At 43.1% G+C, this 25,863-nt stretch overlaps 1 protein-coding gene across 2 annotated transcripts in view; it reads left to right on the plus strand.

The window, feature by feature from the left end:
• The window catches only part of PIGF (phosphatidylinositol glycan anchor biosynthesis class F), an 81,034-nt gene that overhangs the window by 19,147 nt on the left and 36,024 nt on the right, over positions 1-25,863 (plus strand). The window lies entirely within an intron of this gene.

The following is a 25,863-nucleotide window of genomic DNA, read 5'->3' on the forward strand; positions in this document are numbered from 1 at the left end:
ATGGATTAAAGTAAATTCAGATATATTTGGTAACAACAAGTCTGTGTACCTTCTCCCTAAAATACTTATTGCAGCTTAATCTCATTTCTCACAGTGAAGTAGCTGGGGAAGTGGGAAAAACCCAGAATCCAACAATTTTTTTAGATGGAGGCATGGACAGACCATGTGGAAATAGCTGCTCAATGTCAAATGAAAGGCTCATCACCACACCTGAGGGAAGCCAGGGGAGGAAGCCTCCTGGAAGCAGGAGATCAGATGGAAGGATTCATTGAGCCCCAGGAATATCATCAGATTGCAAAAGCCTCCTGGTGTCCTTCCAATTCTGCCCTTGCTCCAACAGCTCGTGACCCATGCACAGGTTTCTGATGCAGAGCAGGGAGAAGTATTTTTTTCTTTGCCTGCGACTTCCCTGGAGCCAATCGACTTTGGCAGCCAGCCACCAGGGCAGGATGGGTGTGCCTCCATCCTGCTTATTGGATGATGCTTGCTGTTTTCAGCCAGCTTTCCTCAGCTCTTAGGTCCCAGTGTGGATTCTACCAGGGCAGAGTCTAAGAACAGCTCCACATTTCCTCAATGATACTTGGTTTGATAGATTCTCCTCTGCTGACTCAAAACAGGTCAGATGCCCGCTAAGACATACCCTATGCAGATCTCAGGAAATGTGCTTTTTTGGGGTGCTTACACTCTGTGGGTATGAGAAGGTTATCGGTGGGGATACCCATCCATATGGAGTTTTCATTGACACTCCTGACCAGAGTCATCGCCATCCGTCAGGTCCATGACCAGAGGAGCTCATTTCCCACAGTGCAGTGAATTATTCAAGACAATCTAGACCAAACCATATAGAGCAGAGCCTCAAGGACTCCAGTTTTCATCATGGAGTAGTTCTTCAGTAAGTATCTTCCTCCTAAGCGAACACGGAAGCCTCCATCTCAAGTTGAGCTTATGGCTGTTTCAGGAAAGGAAATGAGGACTGAGCAGAGATGCCCTGCATCTGTTGCTTCTGTTCCGTAGGCAAGCTGATTTGGGGCATGTCTCAGGTTTCTCTGATTGGGAAAATCCTGAGCTCCTCCATTCAACCTGTTGTTGAGAAGCATGAGTCACAAAGGGAGAGGTCCAACATATTGGGGAAGTACCTGACATCATGCCGAAGAGCAGTGCTGCTGGTCACCAGGTACGGACAAGATGAAAACAAACATTTCTTCCATCTAAAGAACTAGAGCCACACTTGTCTGGACCCTTGAGAAAGTTTCTCCTAAAGTTCAGGTGAATAAGAACCATTCGGTCCAGGCAAGTTCTGTATCGTGTAAATCTCTTGGTCTGGGAAACAATTTCAAATGCCCCCATTTAACTCTGGAGGGAAAAAATAACTGTTATTTCCTTGTGTGCCTATCAATATTATTCCAGAAGGATTGACTGGTGCTCATGATATGTGTCAGTTATCACAAGATGATTAGTTGCAGGAAATTATTGTTTATGGCAGTTGAGAGTGTGTCAGTGTACTGCTTTCGTAAAAGAAGATAAAGGTTAGGCCTGAGGTGTGATTCCAAGAAGACAAGCACAGAGCCCGAGGTTGAGCTATTAGGAGGCCTGGCATTTCACAGCAGAGCTGCCACAAGCAACATCAACAATAATTAATAACACCTCGGAATGCAGCAGGGTATTGTTTGGCTGTCCAGAAAAGCTCTGTCAAGACAGGTGAGGGTCTGGGCCTCAGGTTGTAGATTTGCAGGCTGACGCATCCAGGAGGACCAGGGTCAGATGAGGTCTCTGAATAACAGGGATAAGGATTCTCTTGTCTGACTCCCAAAAACATAGTGAGATTAAATAGTGAGAAGCATATGGACATGCTCTGTAGAGGTCTGTCCCCCAGAAGTTTGCAGTGTATAGATTTGTGTATTTGATTATTCATAACTTGTTTTGTATAATGATATATATTTATAGTAGATTTATGTCAAGAATGTTATTCTTTTCTCCCATTGTGGATTATACTGAAATTTTTAAGAAGCATGTTTTTAGCATCAGAAATAGTTGAGGATATATATGACGTTTCCACTCCTCAAACAAGGTGATTCTGGGGGATTAATTTGATGTGTAAGATTTTAATTCTCTGATATTTACCTTCTAGAAATGTGTCCAAAATAATTTTAGTAAAGCACAGTTCCATAAGCAACACAATGGACACTGGGATGCTTGGGCAGGATTGTACCCAGGCTTCCTTTGTGTCTGACTATTGGATTGAAAGGGGTATTATTTTTCAGCAACTCTTCTTCCATATTACCCCTGCCTGCTCTGTTCACTTCTTCACTGTACCCCTCAGTATTGATGGACTCATTTCCTATGGAATTGTTTAGCGCATCTGCTTTGTGACACTTCTTTTCTAGTAAGCCTAAAGCTCCCTGGCACTGGGATATGGTGTCTTGTTCACCAGGATTTCCCCATAGCAGGGACTGGTTCTCTCCCATCCAGCCTTGGACACTCATCTGGCAGAGGCACACTCTTTACCTCCTGTCGTCTCCCCAGGCTTCTTGGAGGGGGGCTGCTATTAGCTAACTGGCCTCAGATTACCATCCAATCTCGGGGTTGCAACAGGGCCACAGGCAAATAAGTCTTTCTTCACAGTAAAAAAGTTCAGTCATAGCCAAAGCTAATTCACAGACTATGGAGTCCACTGGGAATTGTCAGGTGGCTTATCCATTGAGTCTCTCTGTTCTCTCATGTGCTGTCCCTTGTCCCTCCCTTGTTTCTCTGTCTCATGCTTATTTTCTATAAACCAGTCAGAAAGCCTTGAAAGTGGAAGAAAATCTTCTATATCTATCTTGAACATTGTGCACAAGCTAAAATAAAACAAAAACAAAAAAGCACAATATACTGCCCTGTTTTGTGGTGTTCAGTGGTTAGAGCGTTGTCCGAGAACTGAAGGGTCGTGAGTTTGAGTTCCAGTTAAGAGCAAGTACCTGTGTTGGATCCTACCCTGGTTGAGGCACGTGGGGGAGACAACCAATCAATAATTCTCTCTCACATTGCTGTTTCTCTCTCTCCCCCTCCCTCTCTCCTTTCCACTCTCTCTAAAAAAAAATTTTTTTTTTAAATCAGTGGAAAAAAGTATCCTCGGGTGAGGATTAACAACAGCAACAACAAAGCAAATTATACTGTTAAGCCCTGACATTGCCCTTGAGTCTTTATAGTCATTGGGTGGTGTCATTGCTCAAGAGCTGGTAAAGTTGGGAGGTGGACATAGGTGGTGGTGGTGATTGGATGCCCATTAGAGAATGTTGAGGCCTTTCTCTGAGCTTCACCTGTAGAATAGCCCAAAATTATTTGGATCCATTTTGGGGCAACTGCTTGGCCTGGAATTGTCCCCTGAGTGTTTTTTGTTTGTTTGCTTGTTTTTTATGAATTGGCTGTATTTAGCAGAGTATAGTTAGTGTTTTTAATAGACTGAAAATGATATCCAGATGCTTCACAAAAGGAGGGGCCCTTCCTCCAATTCCCAGCCTGCCACAGTCATCCTGAACCTGGTCCCTTCCCCTGGACAGTTGCCCTGAGCTCTCTGGGGGGTCTACCTTGGGAGACCGCCCGGGAGCTCCAACTGGTTCCAAACCCAAGGAAGGAAGGTGAACCATTGGCTCCACATTGCCCAGGCACCCCAACAGCTTTTTGTGACTGTTCAAGGCTTGAATTTAATCCATCAGGCTCTCCAGTCAGAGGCTTCCAGACGTCTCTTTGTCTCCTTCCAGAATTTGGATTCCACAGAGGCACAATAACCCGACTTAGGTGGCAGGCAGGATAAACGTCGAACACCAAGGTCAAACCTCTGGTGAACATCCATGTAGAAAGAGCTATAACTCAGGGCCAATACACATGACCAGTGGCCCCAGATCTCCAGTTCATTTGCCAGCAAGGGTATGAAGGGAGTAAGCTAGGCACTAGGCCTTTGGGAGTAGGCACCTTAGCTGTGGGAACAGGACCTGATTCTAAGGCCCACTGGGTGATGGGGTGAGTGGACTGGACTGAGCTATTGATGTACTGAACCGGCAGGGCCAGTGATGTTGGACTGGGGAAGGCAGGGGAAGAGGAAACAGTGTAGAGGCTGGTAATCTTCAGCCACGAAGGATGACATGTTTATTATTAGACTAGCACCTCCCTGGCACTCTGGCCAGGCACCAGCCTGAAGTGGTGGGAAAAGCACCAGATTAGAAGTCAGGAATCTCTGGTCTAGTCTGGCTTTAGCCAGTAACCATTGTGAGCTCCTGGGTGTGTGCTTTTATTAACTGTTGGGCTTCAGTTTCCTCATCTGTGACGACATCAGGAGGTTGGCCAAAATCAGTGGTTCTCATCAGCATAATTTGGTAACTTATGAGAAATGCAAATCTCAGGCCCCAGCCCAGAGCTACTGAATCAGAAACTCTGGGAGTGGGACTGAGCAATCTCTGTGTTAGCAAACCTCCAATTGATTCTGATGAACAAGGAGTTTGAGAAGCACTGAGCTAAATAATTTCTAAGTGCCTGCATGCTCATACACCTTTGGATCTGTTAGGAGAGATGAAATCAATCTCTCTGTCCCTCAGTTTCTCTCTCTCTACGCACCACACACACACACACACACACACACACACACACACACACACCCCTCAAGCCACATAAAACTTGGCCACCCATAAAATACCAGTCTTCTGATCATGCAGTTAGAAGCCCCAGGAGCAGGTTCTCACTACATGTCCCAGAAACCCAGACTATGTCCTTTTTCTCCTCAGCCTGTCGCTAAAATCAGAGCCTGCCTCCGAAATGGCTACATTAGTGTTCTAGTCAGCAGGTGGCAAATTGTATGATAAATTCTTGTCTCCCTACCTCCTGCCCAATTAGCCAGAGATAAGATAGGAAGATTTAATCTTTTCCACAAGCAAGGTCACAATCTGGAATCGTAATAGAAGCCAGTTTCCATCCTGACTCCTTGAGGCTGCTCAGCAGCGATTGGCTCGCAGCAGGTGTGTCTGCCTGGTAGCAGGGATATAATAGGCAAAGCGGTGCAGGGAGGAGAACCAAAAGGGAAGAATAGCTGTGCTAAGCCTGTTGCCTTCTAGTTAAAAAAATTATAGATCTATTTATAACCTGTCTTGCTCCACAAAGGATTTGAGGCCCTGCCTTCTTCTTGGAAAACCCCTGATGCCAATACTTGGCATCTGAGACTCTGGACTTCCTGCCAGGAGCCAGGGGCCAAGTTTTGTTCACACAGCCTTGTGGAGGGTGCTCCAGGCGGTCTGCTCCAAAGCACCCCTCTACCTGCCCTTCCCTTCCTTCTGCTTGCTCCCAATAGAGAACATGTGGTCTCCATGATCCTGTTTCTTTTTGTTTTTAAGCCACATGACCTACTCCTGGCCGTACGTTTTCCCATTCAGAGCAAATAAACAAGATCCCCCAGGAAAATGTTCAAAAGCCCAGCTTGCGGAGTGGTTGCCAAGGTCCATGCTTAAGGGCATTCTTTACCTTCTCTCAGTAATCTGGGCCGAGTGATTGATCACTCATCAGCTGGATACATTCTCTGAGTTGATTTGGGTTGGGAGGGCAGAATTTAAATAATACATGGTAAGTGCCTACAAGAGAACAAGTTCCATAGTAAATGCTTAATAAGTGTCAGCTAAACAAACAAAAATGGACATGTATTGGAACCATCTACATTCTCTTTGGGAGAAAACTGGCTGGTGCTGTGGATTCACCTAGGTTTGTCTCCCCGCAATGCTAAGAGAAGCCTCTGAGTCCGAATCCACAACTCTGGCCTATTTTTACATTTTCACTTATCTCCTTAGCCCTGAACAGTATTCATCAATTGAATCACTGCTAGTTTTTCTCTTTTTCACAATAAATTATTCCAGTTCCTAAATGAACCTCCCCAAAGGAGGCTGATGATAGAGGTTTAGCACATTTATGATGACCCTGGGCTAATAAAATCAAGCAGAGATAGCCTCACAGCACTTCTGAAATAAGCTCCCGCATACCACGTGGTCTTATTCTGGCTCCTGGAGGCCTTGGCTCCTGCACTTCAGATATGCTCCGGTTGCTGGTACCACCTTTCATCACCTGCTCTGCTCCAAGCGGCCCTCCCTGTGTTGCGGTAGATGCTCCTGCTGCTCCTGCTGTTTGTCCATGATGCTGCCTGCTAGGGTTCTTTTTGAAACTTGACACACCATTTAAATTTTTTTACAGGAAAGATTCAAGAAAAAAGAATAGGCAAGACATTTTTCAAAAAGAAAAGAGCCTTAACTTACCAGATATCAAGACATTAATAAGCTATAAAAATTAGAACTGTGTTATTGATGCAGGAATATATTAACAGACCAATGGGATACAAGAAAGAATCCAGAAAGAGATCCACACATATATAAATATTCTAGAGGCCTGGTGCACGACATTCATGCACTCGGGAGGGGGATGGAGGGAGTCCCTCAGCCCAGCCTGCACCCTTTTGCAGTCCGGGAAGCCATGGGTCAGTCAGACAGCCGTGGAGACGGGAGAGGCTCCTGCCACCACTGTGAGCCTGGCTTCTGGCTGAGTGGCTCTCCCCCTGTGGGAGTGCACTGACTACCAGGGGACAGCTCCTGCATTGAGCGTCTTCCCCCTAGTGGTCAGTGCGCATCATAGCGATCGGTTGTTCTGCCTTATGGTCAATTTGCATATTACCCTTTTATTATATTGGATGACAGAGAAGGCTCTAAAGGTAGACAAGGGAGATGAGGGTCTGTCAAATAAGTGGTACTAGAAAATTGGTTTCAGTTAATATGGGAGAAAAAATGGATCCCTATTAGGAACAAAAAATAGTTTCTGATGGAATAAAAATTTAAATGTGAAAGGCACAATATAAAAAAATCTTTAAAAATATTTAAAAAGAATAACTATCAATTCAGGATGGGAAAGAGGATCTCAAATACATCACAAAAAGCACATACCATAAAGGAAATGATTAATACTTTTTTCTACATTAAAATTTAAACTTTTATTCATCAGAATTCACTTTAAAGAGAGAATAAAAAATACATATGACATATGTAATTGGTAAATAATTCGTGTCCAGAACATATGAAGGATGCCAAAGAATCAAAAACAAAGAGAAACACCCCAAAAGAAATATAGACAAAATACATAAACAGGTGTTCACAGAAAGAAAACACAAATGGCCAATGAGATATCTATTTCATATCCACCAGATCAGCAAAAATTTTAAAGTCTAACAATAACAAATGCTGGAAAGAATGTGAAGAAACCAGAGCTCTCATACCTTTTCAGTGTGAGTATAAATTAGTGTAGGTATAGGAAAACAATTTTGTATTTCTTGGTAAGGGGTACACTCTACAACCCAGCTATTTACATCCTGATATATACCCTGGACTCTCTATTTCCATATCCATATCCATATCCATATCCATATCCATCTCCATATCTATATCCTTATCCATATCCACACCTGGAAACATGTACAAGAAAGTTTTGTGCCACATGTTCAAGTAACCAACCCAAATGTCCATCAACACTGAATGAACATGCAAATTTTGATTTGTTGATTCAATGCCATACTATACAGCAGTGACAATGAATAATTGCTATACACATTAATATGGATGAATCTCACAAAATAATAATGAGTGAGAAAAGCAAGACAAAGAAAAATACACTGCTGTTTCTTTTATGTAAATGTCAAAACCCGGAAAAACTAAAAATAAATTGTCAGGGACATAGATATGTATTAATCAGTGCTCTGGCAAGAGAGAGATGGCATAACAACCCGGGTGGTTATAATCACTTATTAAAGGGATTCTACAAAAATGTGAGTTTAGTTAGGGCATGTCTTCTGAATAAGGGCAGAAAATTAGCTCGTGGGGGCAAAAAAATATTCTTTTCATGTATGAAGTACAGAAGCGATGTACAGTACATAAACAGATATGCAGTACAGTATGTCTGTGCTATTAAAATTTAATGGTGGGGAAGACAAGTATGGAAAAAACCTGAAAAGGCTACTTAATGGGAGGTGATAATGAAAAATATGATTGAGAAACATTAGGTTTGGGAAACTAGCAAAGAATGGTACAGTGCCCTAGGGCTAACCACACAGTCAGGAAGCGTTAGCATCCCCAGGCCTGAGGAGCAAGGCTAGGGGAAGATGGGAATAGCTATGTGGAAGGGCTGCCTGCCTTTGGTAGAGGATTGCAACCAATTTACGGGGGGGGGGGGGGGGGGGGGGGGTGACCCAGCAGGGAGGGAGCACAGGAGCAAACACCCGACCTCATTCTCCTCATTCTCAGATCTCCTGTTCGTGCTTCACTTTTGCCAAACCCATCAGGAAGTGAGGGGTCAGGGGAGCCCCTGGTGGGGCACAGGGCAGGATGGAGAAAATGAAAATGGATCTGGAGGGGCAAGTAGACATTACATAGAAAATACATAGGAAATGTGGTAAAATTCCAAGGGACAAAGGAATTATTGGTACACATTTTAGGACTGTGGTTATCTCTGGGCAGGAAGGGAAGGGTATATGGGGGCTTCAATAATTTGATAATATTCTATTAAGTTGGGTGGGTGGGTTCACAAGTGCTTATTCTTTAACAATACACACATATTATTTATATTTGCATATATAATCCATTTCATATAATATTTTTAGAAAGTTAACATGGTAGTAACTAGGTAGGAGAGGTAAAATGAAAAGAAGCAATCATTGGATCTGGAGACAGAAAGAGGATTAGAATCTAGGTTTTACCACTAACCAGTTGTTTGAGATTAAGCAAATAAGTTAGCTTCTTTAATGAACCTCCTAAACTCAGCTTCCCTGGCATTTTTTTAAAATTTCTTTATTGATTAAGTTATTACATATGTGTTTCCCTGGCACCTTTGTCCAATCTATGCACTGAGGTCAGAATCTAGTCCACAGCTATTTAAAAGTCTTGCCTTGACTCTGGAATGCTGGCAAACTAGCAGAATTAAGAGTTCATAAATGCAGTTTCCTAGGAACGCTGATGCTTCATATGAGATGCTTAGCAAATCCCAAAGAGATAGTCAGCATACATGTATATACATACACACACACACACACACACACACACACACACACACACACACGGGTGTGTGTATATATGTGTGTATGGATGTGCATGGATATGTGTGCAATCCTTTCCCCCCACCTAGGCTAGGTGAGTACAAATTGCACAGGGAGCCAGGAAGCGGCCTTCCAATTCACAGCTCCTAGAATTTCAAGGTGCACATGCTGCTGTAGATTTTATTGCTTCTCATAAATATTATCTTATTTCCCCCTCATGGGCAGTGCTCTCCCAGGGTGCAGGGGAGGCCATGCAAGTCCAATCTGTTTGTCTTGGCCTGCCCAGGGATAAAGCATAGTGGCACTGGCCCTTCCCAGGCACTGGCAGCCCGCCAGTGGGGGAGCACACAGGCTGCAGAGGGAAGGTTGGCAGGTCGAGGCACACTGGCTCCAGTGCTGGGGCAGAAGGGGTGGAGGAGGAGTGATGGACAAATCTAGGTGATGTAGAAACCCCTTTAGCACTCACTGGGTTTTTCCCTTTTCTGCCCTCTCACAGGGCCTGGTTTAGGAGAGTGAGAGCATGGCTATACAACTGCTGCCTCGCTGGGAAGGATGGACTATCTAATGTGCTCCTGATTCATACCCCAGGAGTACTAATCCTTTATTTGCTGTTAGTGTGGGCTAGGTTCGTGAGAGATTTGGGCTGGGTAGGAGGAAGTCCTTCTTTGAGAACAGGGGTAATTAATGACTGGGTCAGAAGCTCTTAGATGATCGCTCCCTGATTTTACAGATGTTCAAACTGTAGCCCAAAGAACTTAATTGACTCGTCCCAGGTCACACAGATCATTTGACAGCACACCTCATGAGTCCTTTCTTTTTTTAAGGATTGAGTCACCCAGGAAATGTTCATTAATTTTTACATGAAATGAGAGCAAATTAGCAACTGGATTCTCTGTCTACCAATCCTGGTACCTCGTGCAAGTTATTCACCCTCCATTTCTTCCTCTGTAGATTGGGATAAATGACACCTCCCAGGACCACTGGGAGGCTAAGTTAATGTGTGAGGCATCTATCTTGGGCGGGCACTCCAAGGGCTCAGTAAATGCTGGTTCCCTTCTTCCCTCACTATGGTTTTCTCCTCCCTGCCCTTTAAACTCACAATAAACAAAAATAAAGCAAGTTCACACTTATTTCATTGACAGGCTCACCTCAAATCCATGCTGTAATGAAATGTAAATAGAAATGTCCTAGGCAGCCCAGATAAGTCAATGGCATTGTGACAGGCATTGTGGGAAGGACACTGGGAACAGGGCTGAGGGGTGGGGTGGGTGTGGATTTACTGAGCAGGAAAGGCCTCCAGATGGAAGGTCAGAGAGAGACTCTCTTCACAGTTAAAAAAAGAAATGTGCTGAAGGAGGAGAGACCTCAGCGAGGGGAGGGAAGATGACCGTGGCCTCAGAGATGACTAACAATGCTCCCTTCCCTGGTGAGGACTCTGAATGCCATCGTGGGAGTTGGATTAAGCAAGGAGGCCAGTGATGACTGAATGGCCCACAGGTCCCAGGAGGGCAGCAAGCAGGGCACTCAATATCAGTCCCCAGGGAAGGAATGGGGGTGTCATAAGGGAGGGGCTGCCTGGGGATGAAGGCCAAGGAGAGAACCTCCCTCCTCTGTAGTACCATGACCTAAGGAAGGACATGCCCACCAGGTCTGTCTTTGGTGGCATGGGCAGAGAGGGGCTGGCCAGCTTCATATCCCAGCCACCAAATTAGTGATTCTAAAAACTGTTTTATCTATTATGCTTCTTAAGCTCTTTTGTCAGAGATGCTTAGCAATGGAAAGCAGACTACTTGATTTGTGTAATAGTTATTTTCACATATAGCATACATTAAAACAAAAACAAAAGTGCCATAAAAATATTAGTGTGGTCTCTTTGTAACAACAATAGGAAGCACCAAGATTTCATTGTCATGCTATGTCCTATAGGATCTGTAGGACAAAACACAACGTTCGTGGAAAAGTGTTAGTAAGATTGGACTGAAGAGTCACTCAGGGCAGAAATGCAGACCTGAATGCACCATGCGGGTGAATCACTCTTTAGCCCAGCTGAAGCCCAGTTCCAGTCTCTTCTTGGAAGCTTTCTTAGCAGAACCCTAGAGACACATGATGACTTTAGCTGAGTTCCCCCAGAAAACATCAGTCTGTGGGAAACAATTCAATGGCCTTTGACCACCAGGGTTCCCAGGTGCTCATTTCCTCCCAAGAAACCTCCCCCTTTCCATTGCAGGGGAATCTCCCCGTTGTTGTGTTCCCTTCTGCCACGTGGTGGCTCCACTCTGCAGCATCCCACCCACAACCCAAACCCAGGAAACCAGGCTTGAAATGCCAGGCACCAAGGCTGCTGCAGCCCTCATCCAAATCCTCCACGCAGACAAGGCGAGGGCTTGTTTATTGTCTCTCTTAGTTCAAAAAAGTAAAGCCTGGAGTTTTGAGACCAATGGTCAATCCTCAAAGTCCTCTTCACCATTTCACCCCAGCAGGGTGGAGCATCCACCCAAAGTGGAGACATGGAACTTGCCAATACTAGATGTGAATGATTTGAGGAGGGCAGCATCCAGGGAAGAAATAGAAATGAAAACCAAGTACCTTTCAATCCAGCTCTCTATCCGAAAGGGCTTAGGAGAGATGAAGAGTCCATTTGGAGGCAAAGCAGTGCAGCCTGGAATAATTACCTGAGCCCAGAGCACAGCTCTGGCCACTTTGTAAGCGATGAGAGAGGAGGGAAGGGATTGTGGCTTGGCTGGACAGCCAGTGTTCACTCACTATTTACTGTTCTTGTAACTCACCCTGGAGAAGGGCTCTTGTTCTCTTTCTGCTGCTATTTACAACTCTTACTTGGTTTCCAAAACGTAGCTTAACGCCTTCTCTGGTAAAGAACTTGGGGTGAATTCCTAGGGGTTGGCCAGGACTCTAGAGCTATTTGTGAGCATCATTACCACATCTCTTCCTGGAGAGATTCCTCTCACCTCACCCATCCCTGGCCAATCCTCTTTGCCCTCAAGGCCCCTCCACTTAGGGCACATAGAGTAATGTGCCTTGTCTGGAATCAAAGGGCACGATCAAAAATAGAGCATGAGAAGGAAGAGGGCTGAGTCAAAAATGAGCATCTAAATGGATGAAGCCATAGAGATAACAGTGGTTTCGAGTTGGCAAGCCGGAGGTGGTCATGGTAGGAATCTGGAACAGGAGTGGAGCCTGCCCCTGCCCAGGCTTTCTACCGCAGGAGGCAAGAATAGACCGCAGCCGTCTCAGCTCCAGGCCCAGGTACCTTAACTTTCCAATCTGGAGCTTCTGGGGACTTCTTCCTGGAGGTGAGGGCTTGTTTATTGTCTTTCTTAGTTCAGCAAAGTAAAGCCTAGAGTTTGGGGACCAATGGTCCATCCTTAAAGTCCTCTACCATTTCTCCCCCCAAAACCTGTAAGGTCTCTCATGCAAATAGGATCTTTAGGCCTGTCCTCCTGTCCCTAAGTTCAGGGTGTCTTATGAACCCCCCTCCCCCAGACTTTTACTGCTTTACTCATTTGGCCATTTCCTTAAACTGCCAGTTATATTTTTTTATAAATATAGCAAATAATATATGTATTGTCATTCTAAATAAGTAAGGTACTTTATGTTTAAGTATTCATCACTTAGTATGCTCTAGACCCTTTGCTTAGGGCTGTCTATAGATTATTTTATCAAATCCACATAGCAACCCTATGAGGTAGGTATCATCATTTATATCCCCACTTTTCTAGGGGACCCAGGGAGCAGAGATGCCAACAAACTTCTGGCTCTTTGTGTGGGTTGAGCAAGTTATAACCTCTCTGTGCCTCAGTCTCCTCGTCTGTAAATGGGATGAATAATAAAAACACCCACCTGGTAAGATTGCTATGAGAACCAAATGAGCTGATACGTGTCAGATGCTCAGAACAGGGCCTGTCCTGTGTGTGTTTGCTAAATAATAAATGAACATCTAAATGGCAGGGCTGGATATAACCCAAGTGGTCTGATTCCAGAGCACCCATTCCTAACTGCTCGCCATTTCCTTCCGGATTGCATCCTGTTCTGTTTCTTCTGAAAGCTTTGGCAGAGCCTTTGATTTCCACTTTAAAAGACAGGGAAACAGCTATAGACGGTGATCGGTCCAGGACAACACACAAGTTTCTCTTCCTGAGAGCTACATGGTGACACTTTATGTATTCTTCTAGGCTAGGCTCTGCTCTGAGCACTTCACACATATTATCTCATATGGTTCATATGGAGTCTGAGGAGGTAGGCACTGTTATCCCATTTTACAGATGAGGAAACTAAGGTGCAGACCAGCCTGACTCAGTTGTCCTATTGTCTTCTACCCAAGCCCTCCCTTAAGCCTGAAGCCAACCAGTTCTGCTGGCAGGAGCTCTGGGACAGTAAAGCTGAAAGTCCTGTGCCATGAGAAATCGCTCAGCCCTGACCAAACCAGGGCAGCTGGTCGCCTCCCCATTGCACAGCCCTGTGGCCACTTTCTGACCCAGTAGAGTTTTGTTCATGGTGCTTGGTGATCCTTGCAGCTCCCTAGAGGTCTCCATAGAATAACCTCACTTCTCTAAATGATCTCTCAAATCATTTTAATTTAGCCACAACTGCATCCCTTTTTAAATCATAAGCACATAATGAGCATTATTAGGGAGACTCTTTCCTGATGGAAGAGATCTCTAGGGTTCACTTTTCTGACACACTGATGGCACATAACCAGCCAAGTCAGCAGTTTCTTCTCTGCCCTTCACAGATGACCCACAAAGCTATTATTTTTCCCTTCACATTTTCACTCTCCTAATGGTTTCCGTTCAGCCAAATGCAAGCAGCAGAATAAAGAGATCTGAGCTTGGCACTGGGGAGACAGCATGAGTAGAAGAAAGGACATGGACTTTGAGGGCAGAAAGACCCACCTGCGAATCCTGTCTCTGTCATGTCATTTTGTGTTAAGTTCCTCAACCTCTCTGAATACCGTCTGTAAATGGATAATCAGAGGTCAGTGACGATGTATACACAGGGACTTGCATAGGGTGAGGTGTAATGGTTACTAAATGGCTGATGAAATAGGCTATGGTTTAAGATTGGAGTGTCCGATGGGCTGGCAGGATCCTGATCCTAAAATGAGTTGAGGTTTCCAGAGAGATGCTGCTGGGTGGCTGAGGCATGCCTGGTGTGGCCTCTTAGCCAACTTCTTCTCTTCTTACCTTCAATGCCACTTCCCTAGGGAAGTCTTCTTACAAATTCACAGGATCCTGTACTCCTTTATACTGCCTTTTAGAGCTTGAACTCAAAATTTGGGAAATTATTTAATTTCTGTCTTTCCCGCCTGCCCATAAACTCTCTAAAGGCAGGGATCATGTCTATCTTGTTCACTGTCATAGCATCAGCAGCCAAATGAGTGCCTGGCACACAGGAGGCATTCAATAAATGCTTGTTGAGTGAAATCAATAAAGCAATGAAATGAGCATCAAAGGTATGTAGTAGGGGAAGACATAGTTGTGTAAGGATGCTTAGGCAGTGGCAAGCCACTAGATGGAGCTAAATGCCCTGCATATAAACTATCCAGCGGCTTCTCAAAGGGACTCAATTTCCAGTGTGAAGCGATTCTGCTGATATTATAACATCTATCTCTTATTGAGCACCTTGGTAGGCAATTTACAATGCATTTTATACATTTTCTACTAGAGGCCCAGTGCACAGATTCATGCACCGGTGGGGTCCCTCAGCCTGGCCTGTGCCCTCTCGCAATCCAGGACCCCTCGGGGGATGTCAGACTGCCAGTTTCGGTCCGATCCCTGCAGGCCAGGCCGAGGACCCCACCGGAGCACAATCGGGGCTGGGGGTGATCACGGGAGGGCCCCAGGGCATATCTGGCTAGACCCAGTCCTGATCAGCTAGACCCCAGCAGCAAGCTAACCTACCAGGTGGAGCATCTGCCCCCTGGTAGTCAGTGCGTATCATAGCGACTGGTTGAACGGTTGAACAAATGGTCGGACTCTTAGCATATTAGGTTTTTATTATATAGGATAGTTCTTAAAACAACCACAGGAGCAAGTATCCCATTTTTCTGATGAAGAAATAAATTTCTAGTAAGTTTTCTAAAGAATACACAACTTGTAGACAGTGTAGAAGACTCTGAACCAAGGTCTGTTGACCTCCAAGCCTGTGTCCTTTCCAGTATAGCCCAGTGTTTCCACTTTAGTGGCCTAATGCAATCAATAAGCATACTTCTGGCTGTGACAGCTCCCCCCACCCCCAACTGATTGTTATTGTTTTCTTTCAATTCTATTTATTTACTAGAAGCCTGGTGCACGAAATTTGTGCACTCGGCGGCAGGGGGTGGGGGCGACCCTCAGCCTGGCCTGTGCCCTCTTGCAGTCCAGGAGCCCTTGGGGGATATCTGACTGACAGCCATCAGTCAGACATACTTAGTGCTGCCAGGGAGGCAGGAGGGGCTTCTAGCTCTCCCACAGGAGGAGTGCACTGACCACCAGGAGGCAGCTCCTGCGTTGAGCGTCTGCCCCCTGGTGGTCGGTGCACGTCATAGCAACCAGTTGTTCCGCCATTTGGTCAATTTGCATATTAGCCTATACAGGATTCTTTTATTTTAAATATATTTTTATTGATTTAAGAGAGGAAGGAAAGAGGGAGAAAGAGATAGAAATAATGATGAGAGAGAATCATTGATTGGCTGCCTCCTGCATGTCCCCTACTGGGGATTGAGCCTGCAACCCGGGCATGTGCCCTTGACCAGAATAGACCCCAGGACCCTTCAGTCCACAGGCCGACGCTCTATCTACTGAGCAAACCAACTAGGGCTCAATTTTATTTTATATTGGTTTCAGGTATACCGCTTAGTGGTTAGACAACCATACACTTTATATAGTGTTCCCCTCAATTATCACATACCCAATCAGAACTCTCTGCAGAGCCATAGGTTTCTAAAAAGTCAACTGGGGGCGGGGGGGGGGGCAGTAGGGGCAGGGATGGGAAGGTGATGAGAGGCAGAATAGACTTATTGGCTCTTAGACCAGACATTTACGTCTTGAGCTCATTAATAAGCTGGGCTGTAGCATTTTAAGTGAGGAGGAAATAATCTTCAATTTATGAGTCAGTACTTCTTGATTCACACATAGGGCTGAGCAGACATAGATGAGCTTACAATCTGGTTGAACACATAAGACATACACATATGGGACATAATACACAGCAGTACCTAAATTCCTGTAGATTATATACATAAATATAAGAGTACTAGGACTTCAGAGGCCAACATGATGCTGAGTGGGGTGGTCACAGATATGAAAATCAGAGTTGATCTTCATAGAAAACACATTTAGGGAGATGGCAGGTAAACTAGTCCTTTCTACCAAAGGTGTGGCCCAAGGATCAGTGGCATCATCACCACCTGAGAACTTGGTAGAAATGCAGAATCTTGGGTCTCATCTCAGAGATCCTGAACCAGAATCTGCACTTAAATAAGATCTCCTCCCCTGGTGATTCTCACACACTAAAGACTTAAAGATTTTTGGAGACTAAGTCATATGTCACCTTAACATAAAATAATACTCTAAAACATTTTTTAATTTCACTGTTTAGTTAAAACTTTGATTTTGATTTGGTTTTAAGAAGATAGTACGAAATACTCTATGCCTCTGACATTCCTCTCTGTGAGAACCTATGGAGATTCCTAACAGTTCAAGGCTGTGCTCTGGGAGGAAAGCTCTTTGCCGACTCTGCATGTATTTATGCAATGGGCATCATTCTTCAAGAAACAAGGTCTTGAAAAATCCTAAAGGTTCGTTTTTGAATCACTAAAGTAAGTTTACCTTCTGTTCAAATGATTTTGGTACATTCTAATTCTTTGAAACTGTTCATCAACATATGGTTTATGTTGGAAACATGATCAAGTCTCCTCAGATCACTCCCTACCTCCCCACACTGTCCTTCCATCCATATTCTAGGTAAATAAAAGTTGGAATGTGGAATCCATAATAACGCTGATGGAGAAATTTACATACTTAGGCAGCAACCTATAAATAAGACTTGATTTAATATCTCAATAAGAAGTGAGGGTGGCCCTATGTCTACTTGTGGTCCCATTTCTCTCACCCACTTACTGAAGTTGAGGCCATTCAGAAAGGCAGCACGGTATAAAGAAAAGAACACTAGGAAACTAAGTGAGGAAACATGGGCTCAGGTCAGACACACAGTAACTGCGTGTCTTCACTTCTGCAAGTCTCAGCTCCCCATCTATCAACCTGGGAGTTGGAAATAGATAATTGCTAAGGTTCCTTCCTGGCCTAGCATTATATGAGCCCAGTTAACTAGGAGTTAGAGCATGGGCAGTTAGTTAGTCATTAAACTCAGATTCTATACTCCCAAATAGAAATGGCCCAACTAGTCTTACTTACATAAAAGTTGAGAAGGCTGGTTTCCATAGCAATTCACCTTCATGAAGTCATTTATAAATTCAATTCCGCAAAGTGACAATATTACGTACTGGCACCTGCAAAACTCCCTGTTTCCTTTGCTTCCATTCTTGCTCCCAGCCCTGGTGCCAGGAGTTGTCCTAATCTGGAGAAGCAGTCAGGGCTCTCGAGTTGCCTGTCGGTCTGCGAGAACAGAAGGTGCTGACGGTGGGAGTAAAGGCAGGCCTTCTTTCAGTTTACTTCTTCTGCAGCCGCCCTTCACAAACTTCAGCAAATATTTTGTGATGTTGCAAGGTGTTATGAGAAGTGAAAAGCAAGCTGTGATTCAACTGGTATGGAGACTTTGCAAACAAAAAGGAGTGATTGGTTTTGCAGCAAACTATTATTTCTGCCAGAGCCCACAGGCTGGAAGACTGACAGAAATATTTATGCAAGACATTGCCATCCTACAATTGGATTTTCCAACTAAGACCAACTTCAAATTAATTGGCCCAGCAGATCCTAACTGATGAACTTCAGACCCCTGAGAGCTGTGTACCTCAAGGGATCTGCAACCCATGTGCATGTTCTGACTGTAGACTGGATGAAAAAATGTGCTCATTCATATGGCTTATTCCTCAAATATGCATACATGTTGTGATGAATAAAAGAAATTAACTTACAATGTTAGTGAATGTATCTTAACTTTTTGTTATGTGTTTTCTTAATTAGCTGATACTAAAAGTAGAGTTACCATGATGCTTGAGTTTAAGAAAAACATTTGTTTGATGTCCAAAGGCAGTGTTCACACTTGTCATCATTTGACTTCATCCTCATCTCAGGGATATGGACACCTTCCATCAGGAGAGAACTTGTTCCCCAGTTATTGGCCCCACTTTCTTGGCATATATTGGATAGTATATCACCATTTGGTTTCTAGAAACTTAAAACTAGTTAGGAAGACATGTAAGTGGCTAGTTCTGAGCACTGCTCCTCTATGGGAAATGTCATCCTAGGATATAAACTACAAGCAAGGAGTGGATATATCCCTTAGTTCACAAATGTACATAAACACAACCTGAATTTTATTTCAAGCTTCCATTTCTTTGCATTATCAGAAACTTGATCTCAGTGAACTTGATTTCAGCCTCCCCTTTCCCTAAGATTGTGTCTAGTTTCTGGGAGGGGCTAATGAGGTGCCAAGATATGCAGTAGGGGGAGGGGAGGAGGTGGAGTGAGGAACGGGTCCTCAAGGGCACCCTTCCACACTGGTATTTATTGACCCGTCCTTCACCCTGTTTGTCCGATTCCTTCAGCAAATGGAGCACCCTTCATTTCTCCAGCGTCCTCTTGGGCACAAGGAGACATGCTTCCGTGTCTCACTGGGGCAGGGAAAGCTTTGCAAGCCTTTTAAGGCCAGTGGTGACCTACCGGGCACCCATTTCTTCTCTGAGGTCTTGTAATCTTCCTGGGGCTCTCCTGAGGCTGCGGAAACATGTCTTCTCTATTCCTAGGCCCCACCAAAACGTCTTGGATTGTGCCACCTTTCCAGGGTGAGCCACAGGACCTAGCGACATCTCTGCCCTTGGTATTTTCCCAGGAATTTACTTCATTCCCCAGGAGTAGGGAACTCTTTCTACTCTAATTATCTTTTCTTCCAAACCTTTTGTCTATGCTGTTGATTTTTTCCCCTTCCTCCTCCCTCTCTCCCCCCTCTTCCTTCTTCTTTCTTGTAAGGGCAGCTTCTAAAACAAAAAGCCAGGAAGATACTCTATTCCTCTGTCTCTTGCTATCATATCCTTCCTCTGAGATAAGAAGCACAAAATAGGCTAGTGCCTGAATGAGGTGAAGGAAGGAGGAGGGGTAAACATGGGAAAGGAATCGGGTTGATATTATTCTGCCACATAAACAAATTAATATAGATTTCATGACTGCAAAAGAGGAAGTCAGTCCCAAATGAAATGAGACACAGAGCAAAAATTGAACTTTTATAGAATCATTAAAATAAGACCCCCAGGACTGGTACAGTTTTCCTACATGCTCTCAACATTTCCTGCTGTGTAGCCTCTGGAGCTAAGTGACTTTCATACACAACACTGAAATAGAGGTATCTTTTCTAAGGATTGGGTGAGCGATGAAGGCTCCTACCGTGTTATACAGAGGCTCTTGGGCAAGTCAGACTGGGGTGTGGGGAGAGGGAAGGTGGGATAAGAAGAGGAGGCAGCTGTACACTGCCAGGCACCACCTTGAGGCTTTCCTCTCATGCAGGTCCTCTGCAACTTCCCTGTCCTTGGGGCTGTTCTAAAGGCAGTTGCCTCTACATCCAAAGTTCCTGCCCCTACTCCCCCCAAGATCTAAAGTCCCTTCATTCATTCACTTATTCTTTCATTCAAAATAATTGAATTTCCATGTGGGGCTATATACTGGGGAACTGGTCTTGATGAACTTTTAGAGTCTGTTGAACAAAAAAATGGCATGAAGGCATGGGCCCTAGCCAGTTTGGCTCAGTGGATTGCACACCAGCCTCGCAGACTGAAAGGTAGTGGGTTTACTTCCTAGTAATGGGCATGCACTTTGGTTGCAGGCTGGTTCCCCGGCCCGAATCAGGGCCCATGAGGGAGGCATCCAATCAATGTGTCTCTCTCTCACATCGATGTTTCTTTTTCTGTCTCCCCACCTCTTCTCTCTCTAAAAATCAATGGAAAAATATCCTCAGATGAGGATTAACAACAACAAAAAGGCATGATCTCTGGACTTAAGGATCTTATAGTTCAGTTGGAGGAGGGAGGAGCCCATGCAAAGACAGGTGAAGGAATGATCTCAATGATGGGGAAAATGCAGGTTTCCCTGGGACAGAGGCAGAACACCTCACTAAGCCTTGAGGTGTCAGAAAAGGCTGCCTGGGTAGGGCAAGAAGGAACAGATGGCACTGAGGTAAGAAACACCAGGACTACGGGACATGATGGCTCTGAGCAGCCAGACAGGCTGGATACCTCTTAAGAGGGAGAGGGAGTCGGGAGCAGCTGATCTGGCTCTAAACCAACCTCAAATTTCTAGTAGCAATGATGCCTATACATTTCAAATTTGGTAATTATGAGCACACACTTTTCTCAAAAAGCTAAATGCTGCACGTCCAGGCAAGAAGTTTCTACTTCCATGTTTCTAAACTTGTGCTATTTGAATCGGGAGTCTAGGGGAGGAACACACAATGCAAAAGCCACAACGTCTCCCCCACTGGCTTCTTGGAGAGAGAGTGACATATAACTTAAAAGATTCTGTATTTCAGGCAAAGAAGAGTTTGTTGGCAAAACTACACAGGACACACCAGAGTGCTCAATTAGAGCTTTTGCAAGCAATGCATTTTTATTTTTAAACTCTTGGCTAAGGCTCCAAATGGGCTGCCTTAGCCGAGTACGCTCACCTGAGTATGGTGTGAGCTCCTTGAAAATACAAGTTTGTTGCAAATGATCAACAACAACAAAACAAATTAACATTTATTTTATTTAAAAAATAGTGTGAGAAGTTAGGAGGCTCTTTGCTCACTAAGTCATGAAGTAGGATTATATTTCTCCTGCTGTGAAGAGTGAAAATTAATGTCCTGTTTGGGGTACCTCAACCATATTGCCGAAAGGCCAACTCCATGTCATGGAAACAAATCAGAGGTGTATTTGGAGAAAGATCCAAACATTCCATATCCCAGAAGATATTAATTACATTATATTACTCCTGAGTGAACGAAGTAAGAAGGTATAATCCTTGGGTAAATATCCAGAACAAACTAAAGGCATTTGGGTTACACTGTAAACAATAATCTAGATCAAATTGCTTAATAGTTTAGTTATCAATGTAGAATAATATATGCTTTAGCCTGTGCCAGAAAGATAATCTTTAGAGATGTCTGCGTGACTCCTTGTCCTAAATTGAGTCCATTAAGTGATTAAGGAATTAAGAAACAATAAAAATAGCCTGGGAAAACATTGTACTACTACTGTGTAGCCACTAACCTTCCGTATCAATCCAAGATTTTTCCAAAAATGCTGACCATTTCTAGAACTATTTAGAACATGGGTTAGCAAACCTTTCCTGAAAGGTCCAGGTAGTAAATATTTCAGGTTTTGCAACTCTGCCATTATACACAAAAGCAACCGTAGATGATCTGTTAATAACCTAACCTTTCCACCTTGCCCCAGCCCATGGTTTTGTCTTCCATGTGTGTGGTGCCCTTTAAAATATGACTTTGGTGTTAGTTTACCCTTTGAAATTGCACTTTCCCTGTTTCTGGCTTCTGAGGATCATCATTACTTTCCTGCCAGTTTAATTATATACATACTGGAGGCCCAGTGCATGAATTCGTGCACAGGTGGGTCCCTTGGGCTGGCCTGCAATAGGGGCCAATTGGAACTGTCTCACCCAGTTCCAATCAGGACCGATTGGGGCTGGCCAGCCATGGGAGGTTGGCTGTGGAAGCGCACAGACCACCAGGGGGCAGCTCCTGCACACTGCCCCCTGGTGGTCAGTGCACATCATAGTTACCAGCTGGTCATCTGGTTGTCCAGTTGTAATGGTCACTTAGGCTTTTATATATATAGATTTAAAACTTACATACATACATAAATTGTGTATACTTACATGCATATGTATGTATGTAAATAAATATTTTCCAGGATTATTATTGTTGTATGGTTAAGTTTCTCTGTTGGGTAGCTTGTTCATTGTTGTTGGAAACTTAAGTCCATCTATTTGAGCTTTTCTTTTTTTATTGTTGCCACTATTACAGATGTCCCCTATTTCCCCCTTCTATTTAATCTTTTTTTAAAATGTATTTTTATTGATTTCAGAGAGGAAGGGAGAGGTAGAAACATCAATGATGAGAGAGAATCATTGATCGGCTGCCTCCTGCATGCTCCCCACTGGGGATCGAGTCTGCAACCCAGGCACGTGTCCTTGACCTGAATCAAACCCTGGACCCTTCAGTCCGCAGCCGACTGAGCCAAACCAGTGAGGGCATATTTGATCTTTAAGTTGCTGAACTGTAAATCTTTTAGCAAGATGGAAAACCCAGAACACCACTGCCATATGGTGGAAAAATATACTATTACCACATCTAAGTGAGACCTACTTGGACTCACCTTCTTCTCATTCCCCCCAAATTGTCAATAAATCCTGTCAAATCGTCTTTTCATCAGGTCTTCCTAATTCTCCTTTCATTTCCATTTTCCTAGTACTACCTTAGTCTTGTTCCTAGATTTTTTTTTCTAGAATTGTTGCTTTTGAACCAGCCTCTTCCTTTAGTCACTGTTCTTTCATTGTATTTTCCGTGTTCTTATTGTCACATCTTTCTTTTACAATTTTACATTAATTTGATGGGTTGGTTATCAATTTCTTGCTTATAAGCAAAACTTTTAGAGCCAATAACAGCAATCTGACTAAGGATAAGAACAAAGTAGAGGTCCAATAAAAGTTAGATGAATTGAAAAAAGTACTTAGTGTCATTTGTTCATTTGCCAAATTTATCTGGGAGGCAGCATATGTACAGAAGTTTCCACATTTTTTTTCTGTAATAGCATACTGATGAATGATATTCGCATGTGGGCTTACCAAGATTTTTTTTAAACTTAAAATTATATTTGATTACAAAATACAAGACCAATATGAAAAATGAGTAATTATATTGATGATGTTGGGAGCTACGGTTCTTACTGTGGAAGATACAAATGTGGAAGGGGGAAAAGCAAGGAAGAACCCTGTGGGGGTGGATTGGAATTGGAGATAGCAATAAAACTCGTAATTTTTAATATATATGTTTTCTTGCTCTTTCTAGAGTCAATGACATTTCAGCAGGCCCAGATCTTAGATTTTAAACACCATTCTCCAGAAGAAAAGGGAATTTTGGAGAAATGGCTGATTCTAGGGCTGAGTGGGGAAATAAAAAATAAAACAGTAAGATAAACTTGGAACATTTATGCTGGAAAATAAGGAATTTCTCAAAAAATGGTAAGAACATGCCAAAAAGACCCAAAAGCCAGCTTGAAAGGTCTCCCACTGGCCAAAGCTGGGACAATTTGACATCAAAACAAATGTGAGTAACAGACTGAATAAAATAGGAATTCATGAGTTCATGCTAACATAAGTGATAAAAAGAAAAAAAGTTTCCCTTACAATAGAATGCCAACTAATAAGTGTACAAGGAATGATATTATTGGAAAAACCACCATTTGGCAATAATTGGAGTAACAATTAACTCAGCCAAGAAACATTACTGGATGCTAAATAAGGGTGTAAAAGTTTGCTGAGAAATAGAATATTTACAGTCTCAAAGTATCTCCCCACAAAATGCTTAATTCAATAGAAAAGAAAAAGAAACTCTATAGTGGAGAAATCTAGCCAACATCGCCTGAAACGAATGAAATTCCACCTTGAAATGGGACAACTGACACCATGATGATGCACTGAAAAGGACACATCATTTCTAGGACATTCCTGCCCAAAATGCAACCTAATCATTTAAGAAACATAAAAAAAAACTAAGATTAAGGGACATTCTAAAATAACTGGCCTATATTTTAATGAGCTTGACATTTTTGGAAGACAGACTGAGGAACTGTTCTAGGAGGCTAGAGACATGGCTGCTAAATGTTAATGTATTATCTTGGATTGGATCCTGGCCCAGCTTTGTTAAAAAAAAAAAGAAAAGAAAAAAAAAAGAAGCCCATTAGTGGAACAACTAGTGAAATATGGGAAATATTATTGCATTAATGTTAATTTTCTGGTTTTTATAACTGTGCTATGGTTATATTAGAAAATATCCTTGTTCTTAGGAAATACACAAGTATTTGAGGTAAAGAGGCATCCATCTGTAGCTAACATGCAAATAGCCAGGGGGAAAAAGCATTTATTCTACACCGATAAAGGGAAAACTCTTCCTTATAGAATGACAACTAATTAATACACAAAAAAATGATGTAGTTAAAAAATTACAATTTTGTAAACATCACAGTAAAAATGTTTTTCAGATAAGAATCATCAAAGGGTGCTAATCTAGCTGCGGCAGGTTTGATGAGAAATAGAATATCAACATGGACTCAAAAATTTCTCCTCACAAATTAACCACTAATTGCAAAGGAAAAACAATAATTACACAGTGACTGGCCACATCTGTCTTAAGCGATCAGAGTGAACATTACCAATAAGGCAGTTCTGTGAGACTGGATGTGACATCACTCATAGTATTTCAACCCACACTGCATAACTTAATTTAAACATAAAGAAACATTGGGAAAGGCCAAAGTGAAGGATGTTCTATGCTTTAACTGTCCTATATTCTTCAAATACATTAATACTACAAAAGACAAAAAGAGGCTAAAGAGTCATGATAAAGTAACATATGATCCTGAACTAGAAGCTATAATAAACAAACAATTGAACAACAAATGAAACTGGAAGAGGGACTGTAGACAAGGGTACTGTTATCAATGCTAAGTTCCTGAATTTCATAACTGTACTTAGTATGCTTGTTCTTATGAAGTACAGATATAGTATTGAAGGGTAAAGTATATGATATCTGCAATATACTCTCAAATGGGCCAAGGAAAAAATATATAACAAAAGATAGAGAGAAAATGATAAAGCAAATATGAGAAACATTTTAAAAAGTCAAAGTGCAGAACAATGTATATATTTCTTCTATTTAAAATCCTTAAAACAAAAACACATATGTATATGTAGATATATATTTCTAGGATACTAAGATTATCAGTACTCCCCAGCTAAGGAAACTTGGAGCTAAAAATACTAGGTGGTTGGCATGAGGCTATAAAGAGTTAAGTCTCTCTTTTCTCAACCTTCAGTTCCACTCCACGGGGGGGGGGGGGGGGGGGACAGTATTAATAGCTTCCAGATGTTTTCTATGTATATACCCAAAGTTCTGCATATATAGCATGTAGAATTGTTATATCATTTTGATGGCTACATGTTCTATTGATATTTAATGTGAGTTGTGGAAGTCCAGATCTCGGTTAGTACCTGAGAAATGTACTTTTCCCAAAGTTGGCTGACCCAACTTTTGTGTTTGTTTGTTAATCCTCACCTGAGGATATATTTTTTCCATTGATTTTTAAAGAGAGTGAAAGGGGGAGAAACGGAAAGAGATGTGAGAAAGACACATCGATTGGTTGCCTCCCACTCAAGCCCCAACTAAGCCAGGACTGGGACCAAGGCGCAATTAAGCCTGCAACTGAGATAGTGCCCTTGATTGAAATCGAACCCTTGATCCTTCAATCTTCAGGGCTGATGCTCTATCCACTGAGCCAAACCAGTTAGGGTGGCCAACCCAACTTTTAATGTATCTGGGCCACTCTCTAACTGGGTTCCGTT

This window comes from Myotis myotis, unplaced genomic scaffold (genome assembly GCF_014108235.1).
Source record: "Myotis myotis isolate mMyoMyo1 unplaced genomic scaffold, mMyoMyo1.p scaffold_m19_p_14, whole genome shotgun sequence".
NCBI classification, from domain to species: Eukaryota; Metazoa; Chordata; class Mammalia; order Chiroptera; family Vespertilionidae; genus Myotis; species Myotis myotis.